This window comes from Urocampus carinirostris, chromosome 16 (genome assembly GCF_059441175.1).
Source record: "Urocampus carinirostris isolate Australia breed hairy pipefish chromosome 16, RoL_Ucar_1.0, whole genome shotgun sequence".
In the NCBI taxonomy this organism is placed as follows: domain Eukaryota; kingdom Metazoa; phylum Chordata; class Actinopteri; order Syngnathiformes; family Syngnathidae; genus Urocampus; species Urocampus carinirostris.
The window spans coordinates 34,929,530-34,944,926 of record NC_142364.1 but is presented as its reverse complement, the minus strand read 5'-3'; positions in this window follow the sequence as shown (position 1 = coordinate 34,944,926).

Sequence of the window (15,397 nt, the reverse complement as noted above, 5' to 3'; positions counted from 1 at the left end):
TTGTACCAGCTGAAGAGACTTGATTCTAGACTTCGGGAGACCAGAGAGTAGTGCATTACAGTAATCGAGACGGGAGGTAACAAACGCATGAATTATAATTACCGCATCCGACTGAGACAGTATAGAACGAATTTTAGCAATGTTACAAAGATGGAAGAAAGCGGTTCTAGTAATTTTCTTTACATGCGTTTCAAAGGATAGATCGGGGTCAAATATGACACCTAAATTTTTAACTGAGTCACTCTGTGTGATGTGACATTTGTCAATGTTCACAGCAGTTTTTGAGAATAAGTCGCGGCATTTAGATGGACCAATGACTAACATTTCGGTCTTTTCAGAGTTAAGACGCAAGAAATTGAGTGACATCCACTATTTTATCTCAATGAGGCAGGCCTCCAAATTTCCACAGTTTAGTGTGGCAGATTCCTCCAACGGAAGATATAGTTGAGTGTCGTCTGCGTAGCAGTGGAAACTGATATTGTACTTGCGAATAATATCACCTAATGGAAGCATGTAAATGTTGAAAAGAAAGGGGCCAAGCACTGAACCCTGCGGAACACCACAGGTAACACTAAAGGGCTCAGATGTCATTTCGCCATATTTAACACTGTGCGTCCTATCTGAGAGGTAGGATCTGAACTATGAGAGGACGGTTCCTGAGAGAACAATCCATATTTCCAACCGTTCTAGTAGGAAATTGTGGTGCACTGTGTCAAAAGCAGCACTAAGATCCAGCAGCAGCAAAAGTGATGAAGCGCCAGAATCCATTGCCAGTAGGAGATCATTTGTTACCTTGATCAGAGCTGTCTCAGTAGAGTGGTTAGCCCTGAATCCTGATTGCATGGATTCAAAAAGGTTATTCTTGGATATTAAATCATTCAGCTGCTGTGCCACTACTTTTTCAAGTACTTTAGAAAGGAAAGGTAGGTTTGACACAGGTCTATAATTACACAAGATTTCTGGATCAAGGTTGGGTCGTTTCAGTGTGGGTTTGATAACAGCGGACTTAAAAGCTGCTGGAACTACACCTGAGGAGAGTGATATGTTTATAATATTTAGAACTGAAGGTCCAAGGACGCCAAAAAGACCTTTAATAAGTGAACCTGGGAGCGGGTCGAACTGGCAAGTTGTCGGTTTGGCCGCATTCACCACCTGTTTGAGATCATCAAGTGACAGTTTACTAAAACTGGACAAATTCCCTGGACAGCCACCCTGTCGTGCATCTGTAGATTTCAGCCCTTTAATATGTGTTGAATTAATAATATCTTTAGCAATTTCTTCCTGTATGCATTGAATCTTCTTAGTAAAGAAGACCATTAAGTCATGAGCAGAGTGGATCGAACTATTTGCGATAGTCTGTTGCCTTGGTTGCAACATTGCGTGGATATCGGGGACAGTGCCTCTGGACTGGCAGACTGGGGTGGTGGTTCTCGTTTTTAAGAAGGGGGACCGGAGAGTGTGTTCCAACTACAGGGGAATCACACTTCTCAGCCTCCCTGGTAAGGTCTATTAAGGGGTACTGGAGAGGAGGGTCCGCCAGGAAGTCGAATCTCGGATTCAGGAGGGACAGTGTGGTTTTCGTCCTGGCCTTGGAACACTGGACCAGCTCTATACACTCTGCAGGGTCTTTGAGGGTGCATGGGAGTTTGCCTGTCCGGCCTACATGTGTTTTGTGGACTTGGAGAAGGCATTCGACCGTGTTCCTCGGGAGGCCCTGTGGGGGGTGCTTCGGGAGTATGGGGTACCGCACATTCTTATCCGGGCTGTGCGGTCCCTGTTTGGCCGGTGCCAGAGTCTGGTCCGCATTGCCAGCAGTAGGTCGGATTCGTTCCCGGTGAGGGTTGGGCTCTGCCAGGGCTGCGCTTTGTCACCGATTCTGTTCATAACTTTTATGGACAGAATTTCTAGGCGCAGCCTTGGCGGGGATGGAGTCCGGTTTGGCGGCCTCAACATTGCGTCACTGCTTTTTGCAGATGACGTGGTGCTGTTGGCTTCCTCAGGCCGTGATCTTCAGCTGTCGCTGGAGCGATTCGCAGTTGAGTGTGAAGCGGCCGGGATGAGGATCAGCACCTCCAAGTCCGAGGCCATGGTACTCAGTCGGAAAAGGGTGGTATGCTCCCTCCGGGTCGGGGAGGAGGTCTTGCCCCAAGTGGAGGAGTTCAAGTATCTTGGGGTCTTGTTCACGAGTGAGGATAGGATGGAACGGGAGATCGACAGACGGGTCGGTGCAGCGTCTGCCGTCATTCGGACCCTGTACCGGTCTGTTGTGGTGAAGAGGGAGCTGAGCCGAAAGGCAAAGCTCTCGATCTACCGGTCGATCTACGTTCCTACCCTCATGACTTTTGGGTCATGACCGAAAGAACACGATCCCGGATACAAGTGGCCGAAATGAGTTTCCTCTGCAGGGTGGCTGGGTTCTCCCTTAGAGATAAGGTGAGAAGCTCAGTCGTCCGGGAGGGACTCGATGTAGAGCCACTGCTCCTCCGCGTTGAGAGGAGCCAGTTGAGGTGGCTCGGGCATCTAATAAGGATGCCTCCTGGACGCCTCCCTCGGGAGGTGTTCCGGGCATGTCCCACCGGCAGGAGGCCCCGGGGGCGACCCAGGACACGTTGGAGAGACTATGTCTCTCGGCTGGCTTGGGAACGCCTCGGGGTCCCGTCGGATGAGCTGGAAGAGGTGGCTGGGGATAGGGACGTCTGGGCTTCCCTTTTAAAGCTGCTGCCCCCGCGACCCGACCTCGGATAAGCGGAAGACAATGGATGGATGGATGGATGGATGGATGGATGGATGGATGGATGGAAATTTCTGAAAGATGAGCTTCAAGAGTTAGGCGACTTCCTCCTCTGTGGTAGAAAGTAGGCGAAAAAAAGCGATCCAACCACTTTCTCAACCACATCAAGCTTTCTTGTTCTACTTTCATTTCAAAAGAAACGGCTCGCCTCTTCTTTACAATTTACACCAACCATATTGAATGGATGCACAGGATATTAAACAATATATATATATATATATATATATATATATATCTGTATATAATAATTGAGACACTTTTCTACTGCCTTTTGGGATATGTTTGCACAATAAAGAAGAATGATATGGCAATGCTATCAGTAATAGCAACTAAAGAGCCGCTCACTGTTTTTTCGGCCGCTCAATTTGCTTCACGTGTGATACATGGATACCATAACTATGGTGGGCGTGGCTTATAGCTCTGCGTGATCTATTAATTGCAAATGATCAAAAGTTTTTTTAAAAGTCATTCAAGGTATTGAAATACTTTTAATGCAGAATGACGTACGCATGGATACCATAACTATGGTGGGCGTGGCTTATAGCTCTGCGTGATCTATTAATTGCAAACGATCAAAAGTTTTTTTTAAAGTCATTCAAGGTATTGAAATACTTTTAATGCAGAATGACGTACGTGCTGGTGTTCGATGGGAACTTTCCTGTTTAGTTGGGTTTGTGTAGTGTTTGCATTAGACGTTTTAAATTTTTATTAAACACAATTAATGTAATTGACCAGGGTAGACCGATAGATATTTTAAAAGTTTTTAACAAATAAAAAAACCCTTGCGATAGGCTGGACAAATACGTTTGAAGAAAAATAGTGCGGTTTGGTCACTTTGAATCGTTGTAGTTTGTACCCTTCTTTGTGCTTTGTCACACTTTTTTTCCGGTTGCACTACACTACAGCAATATCTAGTGATCACATATTAAACAGTGTCCCTTTAAACTATTGTGATAAAGAAACTATTTCTCGTAAATCAATCAAAAAACTAATTTCATACGTCCTGGTTTCATTACATATCTGTAACGGGTGTAATAATAACTTTTATTTTATTGAAATTCCTGCTAAAATATGTGTATAGTTTTTGGTAAATGTCCTGCAATGCTGAGTCCAACAGTGCCATCTGCTGGTATGGGGTGGGGTTTGGTTTTGGCTTCTAACATGTGACCAGGAGGCGGGGTTTTGTCAGTTTAACCAGAGTACTACAAAGAGATCAGAGAGATCAAACCCAGCAGAAAAAGCTAATGTTGTGACTCATCCATTTGCAGAAACTGTAATAATAAAAACCTCATCATCCAGTCCAGCGTGAATGTGGATCTTTGGTGGGACACGTACAACGCGGTTACATTGGTGCCGTGACCCGTGACTTCTATCAAGCTCTCCGAACCGAGGACTGTCCTACCTGCCACATCATTTCATTAAGCCATCAGCTCACAGTATTTAAAACTGCTATACAGTGACGTGTTACGCAGGCGATTTTGACTTATTTACATCTTTGAAACATGTTTACTCAGAGCACAAGTGACGTTTCTGAGGGTGTAGCTGATCAGATGACAAATATTATTCAGGAGATAGGACATAAATTGGCTGATAGCATATTCACAAATATACAGTCACGTAAGATAGTAGCTCCTAACGCTGCTGCCACACAAGATGAAGCAAACAGATTGAGTCAGGTGGTAACGCAGAGAAAGGTTAAGGAACCGCCGTCATTTATTGGGGATGGCTCAGACTCAATAACAATACATGAGTGGGAAGATCTAATGAGGACATTTATAAAAAGGAGTGATGTGAGACTTGAAGAGCAAGCAGAGGAAATCCTTATACATTTGAGAGGAAAAGCTAAAGATGTAGTTAGGTTTAGCATTAGAAACAGTAATATAGACGTCTATACCCGCCCTGACATGATTTATAGTCTTCTCAGGAAATACTTTAGCTGTACCAAGTACTCTGCTGTCCCTTTAGCTGACTTTTATTCAACTTTGCCCAAAGACCAGGAAGACCCCTATGACTACTGGCTGAGACTAAACAGAGCAGCTGACCTTGCCTCTGAGTGCTTGAGTGAGCAGGGCAAAACATTTGACAACCCTGAAATAGAGGTTACTCGCATGTTTATTCGGAACTGCCCATGCAAGGAACTGGCACTCACTTACAGATCAAAAACCATCGAAAAGTGGTCAGCATGTGAGGTACTAGAGGTGCTGAATGAATACCACGCTGAGAAGAGCTACAAAGCAGATTCCCTACAACAACCTGCGAATAGAGCGGAAATTGCCGTACACAAAGCTGAGGTGAACCATGGTCCAACCCTCGTGCACGAGCCACCTCAGACTTCGAGCCCACAGTATGTCTCTCTAACGGACGTTATTAGTATGTTGGAGAAAGTTCTGATACGTGTTACTTCGAACCAGTTTCAAGAGAGAGGGGGAGCTCCAACCAGGCGACCTGGAGCCAGAATAAATGGTTTCACTGCCAAGCCATGTATCATTTGCAAAGAAGTCGAACACAGTGCTCTCTCTCATTGCCGAGACAAAAACCTTTGCTTTCACTGCCATGCCCCAGGGCATTCTCGACGTGATTGTCCAGTGACGAAAGTTGTCCCGCTGCCTCAGGGAAACTAACTGATCTGCGCTTAGGGGAGAACAGTGCAGATCAACTGAGTAAACCTCCCACCACTAATGTGAAGCCTGACATGCAAGACAATAAATCAATTTATGAGTTGTATAGCAACAAGATACCTCCATCGAAGAAGCTGATCTTTCAGGGGTTTCAGAGAATAGCGGAGACTGACGAACTGTTTTACACACCTGTACTTGTGCAAGAAGGCCCCACTTTCAGAGCGCTGTTGGACAGCGGGTCGATGGCTTGTACAGTAAGTGAGGACACGGCTAAGTCCCTCCTGCAGCAATTCCCTGATATGATGAGTTACACGGCCGATGATTATGTCATTGTAGGCTGCGGTGGACACCAAGTTTCTCCCAGAGATATGTACGACATTCACGTCACAGTTTACGGGTGCCAAATGATAATACCAGTAATGGTTGTGCCAGGCCAGACCGAACAGATGATCCTTGGCAGCAATGCCATCAAATATATTTTGACTCAATTGAAAAGTACTGATGGCTACTGGAGATTAGTTTCCACTCCTGACAACGGTCTGTCCGATAACCACAGTCAATTCCTGTCAATGCTTTCTAACACAGAGAGATGGAGAGGTGACTGCATTCCAGACAAAGTAGGGACAGTAAAAATCAAGAGTTGCGTGACGCTGAATCCACGGACCGAGTACGTTATTTGGGGCAAGTTATCTGAGTTGGCCGGGACGTCTGTGGGCAGCACAGTGGTCGTTGAGCCAACCCAATCAAAGGCTGCGCCCAGACAAGTCCTTGTCGGACGAGTTGTTACTCCACTCTGGGGAGATGGATGGGTGCCTGTTAAAGTATTTAATCCCACGGACAGAGTTGTGGTGCTGAGAAGAAACAGGAAAATTGCAGATGTGTCTCCTTGTATCGCAGCGGAAGACCTGCCCAATGCAGAGGAGGTCAAGTGCAACGTGCAGAGTGTACAGAGCAAAGAGGTCCGACCCAGGTCAGAAGAGGACATGATGCGTGCATTGGAAGCTCTGGGACTGCAAGACATTGACCTGAAGTCATGTGAGGTTTCGCTGCAGTGTAAAGACAAGCTCCTTCATATCATCGAACAATTCGAGTCAATCTTTTCTCGCCATAAGATGGACTGTGGAGAGGCCAAAGAGTTTGTACATCGTATCCACCTTGTTGATGATAAGCCGTTCCGTCTACCCTACAGACGTATACCACCAAGTCAGTATGAAAAACTGAGGACGACTCTGAACGAGATGGAAGAGAAAGGAATTATTCAGAAGTCGACTAGCGACTATGCATCTGCGCTTGTTCTCATATGGAAGCGGAATGGAGAACTAAGGGTATGTACTGATTTCAGAAGGCTTAATGCAAGAACCATAAAGGATGCCTACCCACTACCGCATCAAGCTGATGCTTTGGCCGCACTTGGGGGAAATGCCTTTTTCTCCACAATGGATCTGACGTCAGGCTACTACAATGTCCCCTTGCACCCTGACGACAAAAAGTACACGGCATTCTCCTCACCATTCGGCCTTCACGAGTACAACCGGCTCCCTCAGGGACTTTGCAACAGCCCAGCAACATTTATGAGGATGATGATGTCAATATTTGGTGATCAGAATTTCATGAGCCTATTATGTTACCTCGACGATCTGATGGTGTTTGCCCCCACAGAGGAAGTTGCACTCCAACGCCTGCAGATGGTGTTTACTCGCCTTAAGGAACACAACCTCAAGCTCGCACCCAAAAAGTGTTTTTTCCTCAGACGGACTGTGAAATTTCTTGGGCATGTCATCAGTGAGGATGGAATTCGGACTGACCCCGAGAAAGTGAGAGCGATAAATGACGTACAAGTCACTGATCTAATGGAGTCGGATGGCAAGACGCCATGCCCTAGTAAAATCAGATCTTTTCTAGGCATGGTGATGTATTTCCAAAGCTTCATTGAAGCATGTTCTGCGAAGGCAAAACCTCTGTTCAGGCTCACATCTGAATCTGGTGACAAGCATAAGCGCAAGAGAGCCCGCAAGAAAGGTCAAGTGAAGCTGACGCCTGCAGATTGGTCCGATGCATGCCAGAACGCCTTTGAAACACTGAAGCACGACCTTGTGACAGGTGTCACTCTGGCCCACCCAGATTTTGATGCGCCGTTTATTCTGGCTGTCGACGCATCCTTTGATGGGATTGGAGCAGTCCTGTCGCAGCTGCCACCTGGTGGAAAAGTAGCCAGACCAGTCGCCTTTGCAAGTAAGACGCTCTCTCGCTCCCAGCTCAACTACCCTGCACACAGGCTCGAATTTCTTGCCTTGAAATGGGCGGTATGTGATAAATTCAGCCATTGGTTGAAAGGAAGACACTTTACCACGTGGACCGACAATAACCCACTTACATACATTTTGACCAAACCAAGACTTGATGCGTGTGAACAGCGGTGGGTAGCGAAGCTAGCTGCATACAATTTTGACCTGAAGTACATTCCTGGACCAAAGAACATCGTAGCCGACGCTCTGAGCCGTGAGCCATTTGTACGGTCATGTGTGGGTCATCGCCTTGTTACCGAGCCCTATACTTCGCTCTTGGACCAAGTCAACAGGGTGAACAACAGTACTGTGCAAGAGGTGTTCAGAGTATCCAACAATTGTCACGCTGTTGTAGACGAGAGTGCTGGGACATCAGACGAGTCAGTAAAAAGGGCTAATCCATCAGGCTCCAATGGTTCTGTGACATCAGAAGAGGTTGCTGCTGTCTTCAGTGCTCAGTCCACTGGTGGCGTGGGTCAAGTGATGGGAACAGACGCCAACTTCAATCTTCTGCAGAAGGGAGATCAGTCAACGGCACTCCCACAGAGTCAGCTTGTTGGTTTACAAGAACAGGACAACACAATAAGCAGGACCATGTACTTTGTGCATAGACACAAGAGACCTACCAGGCGTGAGAGAGCTGTCGAGTCGCCTAGTGTGATGAAACTACTGAAGCATTGGAGCAGACTCACCATACAGAATGGCATGCTCTACAAAATAAGGAAAGATCCTCACATGGCCAAGAAAATCTTCCAGTTTGTGGTGCCTGATTCATTGAAACAGAAAGTCCTTCAAGGTTTACATGACTCAGCAGGTCACCAAGGCCAGAACCGTACTTTGTCTCTGGTGCGGCAACGATTCTTCTGGAATGGCATGGAACGTGATGTTGTGAATTATGTCAAATCCTGTCAGCGCTGTGTAGTAGGGAAAACACCGGAACCACACAACCGTGCACCACTCAAGAACATAGTCACCTCTGAGCCTATGGAGTTGGTCTGTATAGACTTTTGGACTGCTGAGCAAGAGAACAAGTCTGTAGATGTCCTGGTCGTAACTGATCATTTCTCCAAGATGGCGCACGCCTTCCCTTGCAGAAATCAAACCGCCAAACAAGTTGCTCGCCGTCTGTGGCAGGATTTCTTCCTTGTCTATGGTTTCCCACGGCGTATCCACTCTGATCAGGGAGCTAATTTTGAGAGCAAACTGATCAAAGAGCTTCTAGAGATGGCAGGGGTGCAGAAATCCCATACCACTCCGTACCACCCCATGGGAAATGGCATCGCAGAACGATTCAACCGAACATTGGGAGATATGATCAGAACCCTTCCCCCTCAGCCCAAAGCAAAGTGGCCACAAATGCTGCAGCAGCTCACATTCTGCTATAACTGCACAGAGCATGAGACAACAGGGTTTGCACCGTTTTACCTAGTGTTTGGTAGGATCCCTCGTCTCCCTGTCGATGTCATGTTTCAACATGCTAATACCAATGATGCTGTTGTCAGCTACTCTGACTTTGTACGCCATCTGAAGAAAGATCTACATGAAGCTGCTCAGATTGTACAGAGGAATACTCTCAGAGAACAGACTCGTCATGCCAAGCTGTACAACCGTAGGGCCAAAGGATCACCTCTCGTCGTGGGAGACCGGGTGTTGATCGCCAACAGAGGTGTCCCGGGGAAACGCAAAGTTGCAGACAAGTGGGAGTCAACCCCGTATGAAGTCATATCAGTCAAGCCTGATCTCAATGTCTACAGAGTCAAGGATTGTCTGACGGGCAAAGAGAAGGTAGTTCACAGGAATTTGCTGCTCTCTGTTAGCTTCTTGCCCTGTGAGGATGATCTGGCCAGCGAATCTGAACACTCAGAGTCTGACGCTGCTATGCATGGAAGTGATGTATGCCCTGATTTACCTGACGCGGTTGAAGACAGTGATGTCCGTACAGTAAACTGGGTGATACAGGCAGGTGAAGAGCAAGTTCATCCAGAAGTGAAGGATAACTCACTAGACAGCAGATCTGATGCCCAGTCCGACTCTCTCACAGATGATACATCCAGTCGAGGAAGTCAGCACATCCCCGAACAAGATGTTGACCATACTTCAAGTGACAATACGGAAAGCCCATCACAGTGCTCTGAAAACATGATCCCTTTGGGTATGGGTCTCCCAGACGAGACCCCATTGAACACTGACCATCTGGACGCAGACTCCCCTGATACTGACTGTTTAGACTTGACTGCCCCAGACCTTCAAGCTCAGGTTATTTGTGCTCAACCTAACCGTTATGGTCTTAGGGTCCGCCAGTCCATCAGGCCTCCTAGTCGTCTTATTTGTCAGATGAATGACCATGTGGTAGGTGACAATCATCTGTCCGCAATATCTGCAAGTTCCTAGTTTAAGTTCAGTAGAGATGCACTTTCAGTTTGAGTAACAAAGCTTGAGTAAGAAACAAGAATGGTGCCTATGTGAGCACTTACAACTACAGGAACAATGTTTGATATTTTAGAGATGTAACAGGCATCTTTGAGTCTGTGCTTAGTTAGGAGTTTGCTCGCCTCCTTTCTTTTCACACTCCTTTTTGGGAGAGTTTTAGAACTGACATGCACTTCAGTTTGTTCCTTGTAATACTGTACCAGTTTTCGTGTCCTCTTTTTCATCAGTATTTGCCTTTTTGGCATGTGATTTTTTTTTCTTTTTAGTGTAGCACTCCCATATTTAGCAGAATTTCAGGGGGGTGTATGTAACGGGTGTAATAATAACTTTTATTTTATTGAAATTCCTGCTAAAATATGTGTATAGTTTTTGGTAAATGTCCTGCAATGCTGAGTCCAACAGTGCCATCTGCTGGTATGGGGTGGGGTTTGGTTTTGGCTTCTAACATGTGACCAGGAGGCGGGGTTTTGTCAGTTTAACCAGAGTACTACAAAGAGATCAGAGAGATCAAACCCAGCAGAAAAAGCTAATGTTGTGACTCATCCATTTGCAGAAACTGTAATAATAAAAACCTCATCATCCAGTCCAGCGTGAATGTGGATCTTTGGTGGGACACGTACAACGCGGTTACATATCTACTAAAATATTGCAAGCTTTTTATTGTTTTACTATTATATAATTTAGGCTTACGGCCTAGTATCATACGTTCTTATGATGTTTTGATATTCTTGAGATGTGATATCTAAGTTTTTGCCAAATCTGCAATATTAAAGGGACACTGTTTAGTCTTTAAAGCACAAGGAAGATGACAAACTATGAGACTCAAAGTGAACAAAAAGCACCACTTTCCTTTCTTTATTTGCTGAGCCTTGAGCAAAGAAATAAAAGGGGGGCAGGGGGAATAGGGAAATAGAAATTAAAAAGAAATGAAATTGAAACGAAAAAAGCAAGAAAAGCAAGAAAAATATCCGAAAATGTAAGCAACCTTTTTTAAAAAAAAAAAACGAGGGGGGTTACGGGGGAATGGGGGGTTGTAGCAACAGAATGGCTTAAAATGTTGTATTGATATAAAAATACACTTACATGATAGTTTAATTTTTGCTCATCATTTAAATCAATATTATTATTTTTTTCAATAAAGGAAGTATTTTGTACCACTAGAGGAACTAAATAATACACTCTGTCCTTTAATACAATAGAAGACTGAAATATTATGTTAACAGAGAGTAGTTTTCTTCACCCTATCTTCTAAAAATCTCAAGACTTTTCCGAGTAACTTGTGCATCCGATGTGCAGTGATCCCTGGAGCTAACACACCACACAATGTCGCAAAAATGACATAAGGTTCAGATGCTGATAAGAGGAAAAAGAAGAAAGAGGAAAATTCATTTTATTTAAAGCTGTGTTTGTACATTTGTTGTTGGAGTTCATTTAGAAAAAATATTTATTTTACCCTGTTTCGTGTACCTCTGTGCATTTATATAATTATTTAGTATTTGAGTTTAGATTCCGTTTTTTTACTTTCATTGTTGCAGATTATTTAAAACAAAAATATTTAGTTAACTTTGTTTCAGGTACCTATGCACATTTATATATCTGTGTAAGTATTAGCTTGAATTTTTATTTCAGTGAATGTTTACATTTGTTGTTGCAGTTTATTTGAAACACAAATAATAAAGAAGGTTTTGTTTGCAGCAAATAATTGGTTTATTTTGTTACTTTTAGATGGGCTACTTGACTTTTAGTATCCCACATTGTACTACATCAATTTGAATTTTTAGCGTAAATGAACCCCAGGATTGTAGTTGAACTTTGTACAATTTCCGAATAAACAGTTAAAACATGCCTGGCTACCCATTGAGGTTTTATGTATTATTCTGTGTGGCCAGTAGGGGAGGTTGTTCACTTTTTGCAAAATATTATATCAGAAAATTTTTCCCCCCATTTTATTAACACTCCACTTATTGAAACATGAATATTTTGTTTGTTTGTTTGTACATGATTCAATTGTTTGTTTGTTTGTACATGATTCAAATTGAATCTCAGCCACTCCAGCAGCTCCCGTGTTATTTTCGATTGTTCTCGATTGTTCTCAGCTCAGGGATGCTGCTGGAAATGTGAATTTCCCTTCGGGGATGAACAAAGTATCTGTCTATCTATCTATCTATCTATTAATTTGTAAGATTTTCTTTTATTTTGCATATCTATCTTTTGAACACCAAGAGTATGAGTATGGATGTTAAGAGGGGACTGTATGAGAGTGATTGTGCCGACTGTGTTGTATGGTGCAGAGACTTGGAGCCTGAACGCAGATTTAAGAAGGAAGTTGAGTGTTTTTGAGATGAAGTGTTTAAGGACTATGTTAGGAGTGACAAGATTGGATAGACTGAGAAATGAGATTGTGAGAGACAGAACTGGAGAAGTCGAGGAAGTGAGCAAGCGTGTTGATAAGAGAGTCCTCGGTTGGTTTGGACACATGGACAGGATGGATGAGGAGCGAATGTTGAAGAGGATCTACAGAGCAGAAGTCAATGGAAGGAGACCAAGAGGAAGGCCGCGATTGACGTGGATGGATAGTGTTATGAGTGCACTGCAGGAAAGAGGTCTAAATATAATGGAAGCTAGAGCTCTTGTTGGTGATAGAAACGAGTGGAGAGGTGTTGTGAAAGGATAGTGGGATTGTGGACGCGTTCTTAAGGATGGGCAGGGCACCCGTATGATGCGGCAGGGGTAAACCAGTGAAAGCTGTCGGGCCCTGCTGTTGAACAAAAGAGTGTGTTGTGTCACCCTGACCCGAGTGACATGGCCGCTTTCTGGTGTCCCATTTCATCTGGATGGACGAAAGCATGACCAACTTGGGTGCCGAGGTGCCTAACTTGTTTGGGCAATTGGGTTTGCCATGGTCCAAATTTTTTTGTGTGTTTTTTTTTTTGCTATTTATTTCCCTTTTATTTTCTTTGTTATTGTATGTGTGTGTCTTGCTGTCGGTCACCCCTCTTGAGGGATATGACCAAGGTAGATAGATAGATAGATAGATAGATAGATAGATAGATAGATAGATAGATAGATAGATAGATAGATAGATAGATAGATAGATAGATAGATAGATAGATAGATAGATAGATAGATAGATAGAGAGAGAGAGAGATAGATAGATAGATAGATAGATAGATAGATAGATAGATCTATTGTCTGCTTCTGTGATTTTATTCACTGTGGATTACAATCTAAATACAACAGAAACATCTCACATCTAGTATTTTAAGTGTATTCGTAATCAAAAAGTAGAACATGGAATGAGTATATTAGGTTTGCAAACAATCAAGTCATAGGGGGGCATGGAGTTTTGTGCTATTTTTTAAACGGGAGACATTTGAGTGCCACTAGGCGGCAGGATTGTTCTATAATAGCTTTCTACCCTCAATTGCCAGCAACGTTTTTTTTATCTCTCTTTATCCAATTTGGTTGTTTTGGTTAGCTGCTCTCAATTCTTGTTAATATCAGAGAAAACCTTGATTCTTTTATTTTTTGTTTTTGTTTTATAAAAGAATGCTTTGACTAGTCGTATATTTGAAATACAAACCATGCATTTCTACCTTTCCAAATAAATATATGTATATATGTATGTCTAATTGCGTTTCTGTTCGGGGATTGGCTGGTAAATAGCAAAATCAAGGCATGTCCCAAGTCCGGCCCAAGGGCTAGTTATGGCCTGTGGCCAATTTTTTGCTGGCCTGCGGCCGCTTTCATTTGTTTATTGATATGCAGCCCATAATGATGTTGACCGCAGTATAAAATTGATTTATCATTTCACCAGATGATGGCAGTAGCCCTATAGCCACCTTGCCCTTGGCTTTCTGTAAGAATTCAAGCCCTCCCTATTTCCGACATGGGGACTGTGAATTAAAAAAAAGATATAAAGGTGACTGTGTCGGCCGCCATTTCCAGGACATGTGGAAATTGGAGTATTTATTCACGGAAATCCTAAACAACTGTTTTCAAAAGACATAATAATGAAAGCTGTGTAAAGGTGAAACAACTGGAAGCTGTTTTAACGGCGCAGTAGTGCTTTTTCACAAGACCCTACGAGTCAAATGAAATGCTATAAAGGCGAGCTTCGTGGTCAGCATGCTGATCGCCAAGCACTGCAATCCTTTTACTGAGGGTGAATTCATTCAAGACTGTTATAAGGATGCCAGGCTGAATAGTCGGCCCTCACACCTTTTCAGTTTACCAAATCTGGCCCACATTCTGAAAAGTTTAGACACCCTTGGCATAATCCCTAATGAATTAATTTTGCTTTTTGTGTTTCAAGTGTGTAATATTTGACCACTAGATGGCACTGCATTGTCTCTGCTAAACCAGTCCCACAGAGCACAACGTAGCTGCAGGATGCCAAACAAACATGGCATTGACTTAAGTGCGTATTATACTATGTAAAAGAAATACAATTTTTTTGACTTATGATTATCTGTAGAAATTAACATTGGTATGATAATTCTTGTATTTACGCCCAGTATTCAAATCAATGATTTTTTTGTTTTGTTTTTTTAACGGATAGAAATTTGTACCGCGAGGAGGCACTAAATACTACACGCTGTCCCTTTAAGCGAGAAATTTTGTCCAGGGGGACACAATTTAAATTAGAGAGCCAGAGCAAGTTTCTGTCTGTTTTGTGTGATCATATTTCTTGATAAATTTGTGGATGAGTAAAAAAAATTCTTCTTTGATGGTATTTTACCGCAAGCTTTTTTTTATAATTGATCACCGAAATGAGATTTGAACCGCAGACAAGCGTTTGTCATAGCAAGGATTGTCAAACAAGGTTGTTTTATGAATAAACAAATCTGGAGGTCAAAACGTATTTATTTAAAACCCCAGTGTGTAATATTTGAACACTGTATTATGTGTAGAGCAGGTGTCAGGAACCTTTTTAGTGTGGTGTGCCACTTTCAAATTTCCTTGCAAATCAGTGTGCCACACCAAGATTAATGACTCGCACAACATTTTTTTTAATATCTAACATAGCTGTCATTTTACACCAGTCCAAATATACAACTTGGACATACATTTTAATTGTGTAACTCAGTGTTTTTCAACCCTTTTTGAAACACGGTACACTTTTATTTATAAAAAAGTTCAGAGCCGTACCGTCCGTCGAAAATGTTTGAAAATTAAGCTATGTCAAATATTTCACTGTTCTAACTCATAAGCAGATAATTAGTATATAAAAAGAAGAAAATAATACTTAAAATGAAAAAGAAGCATGTTTT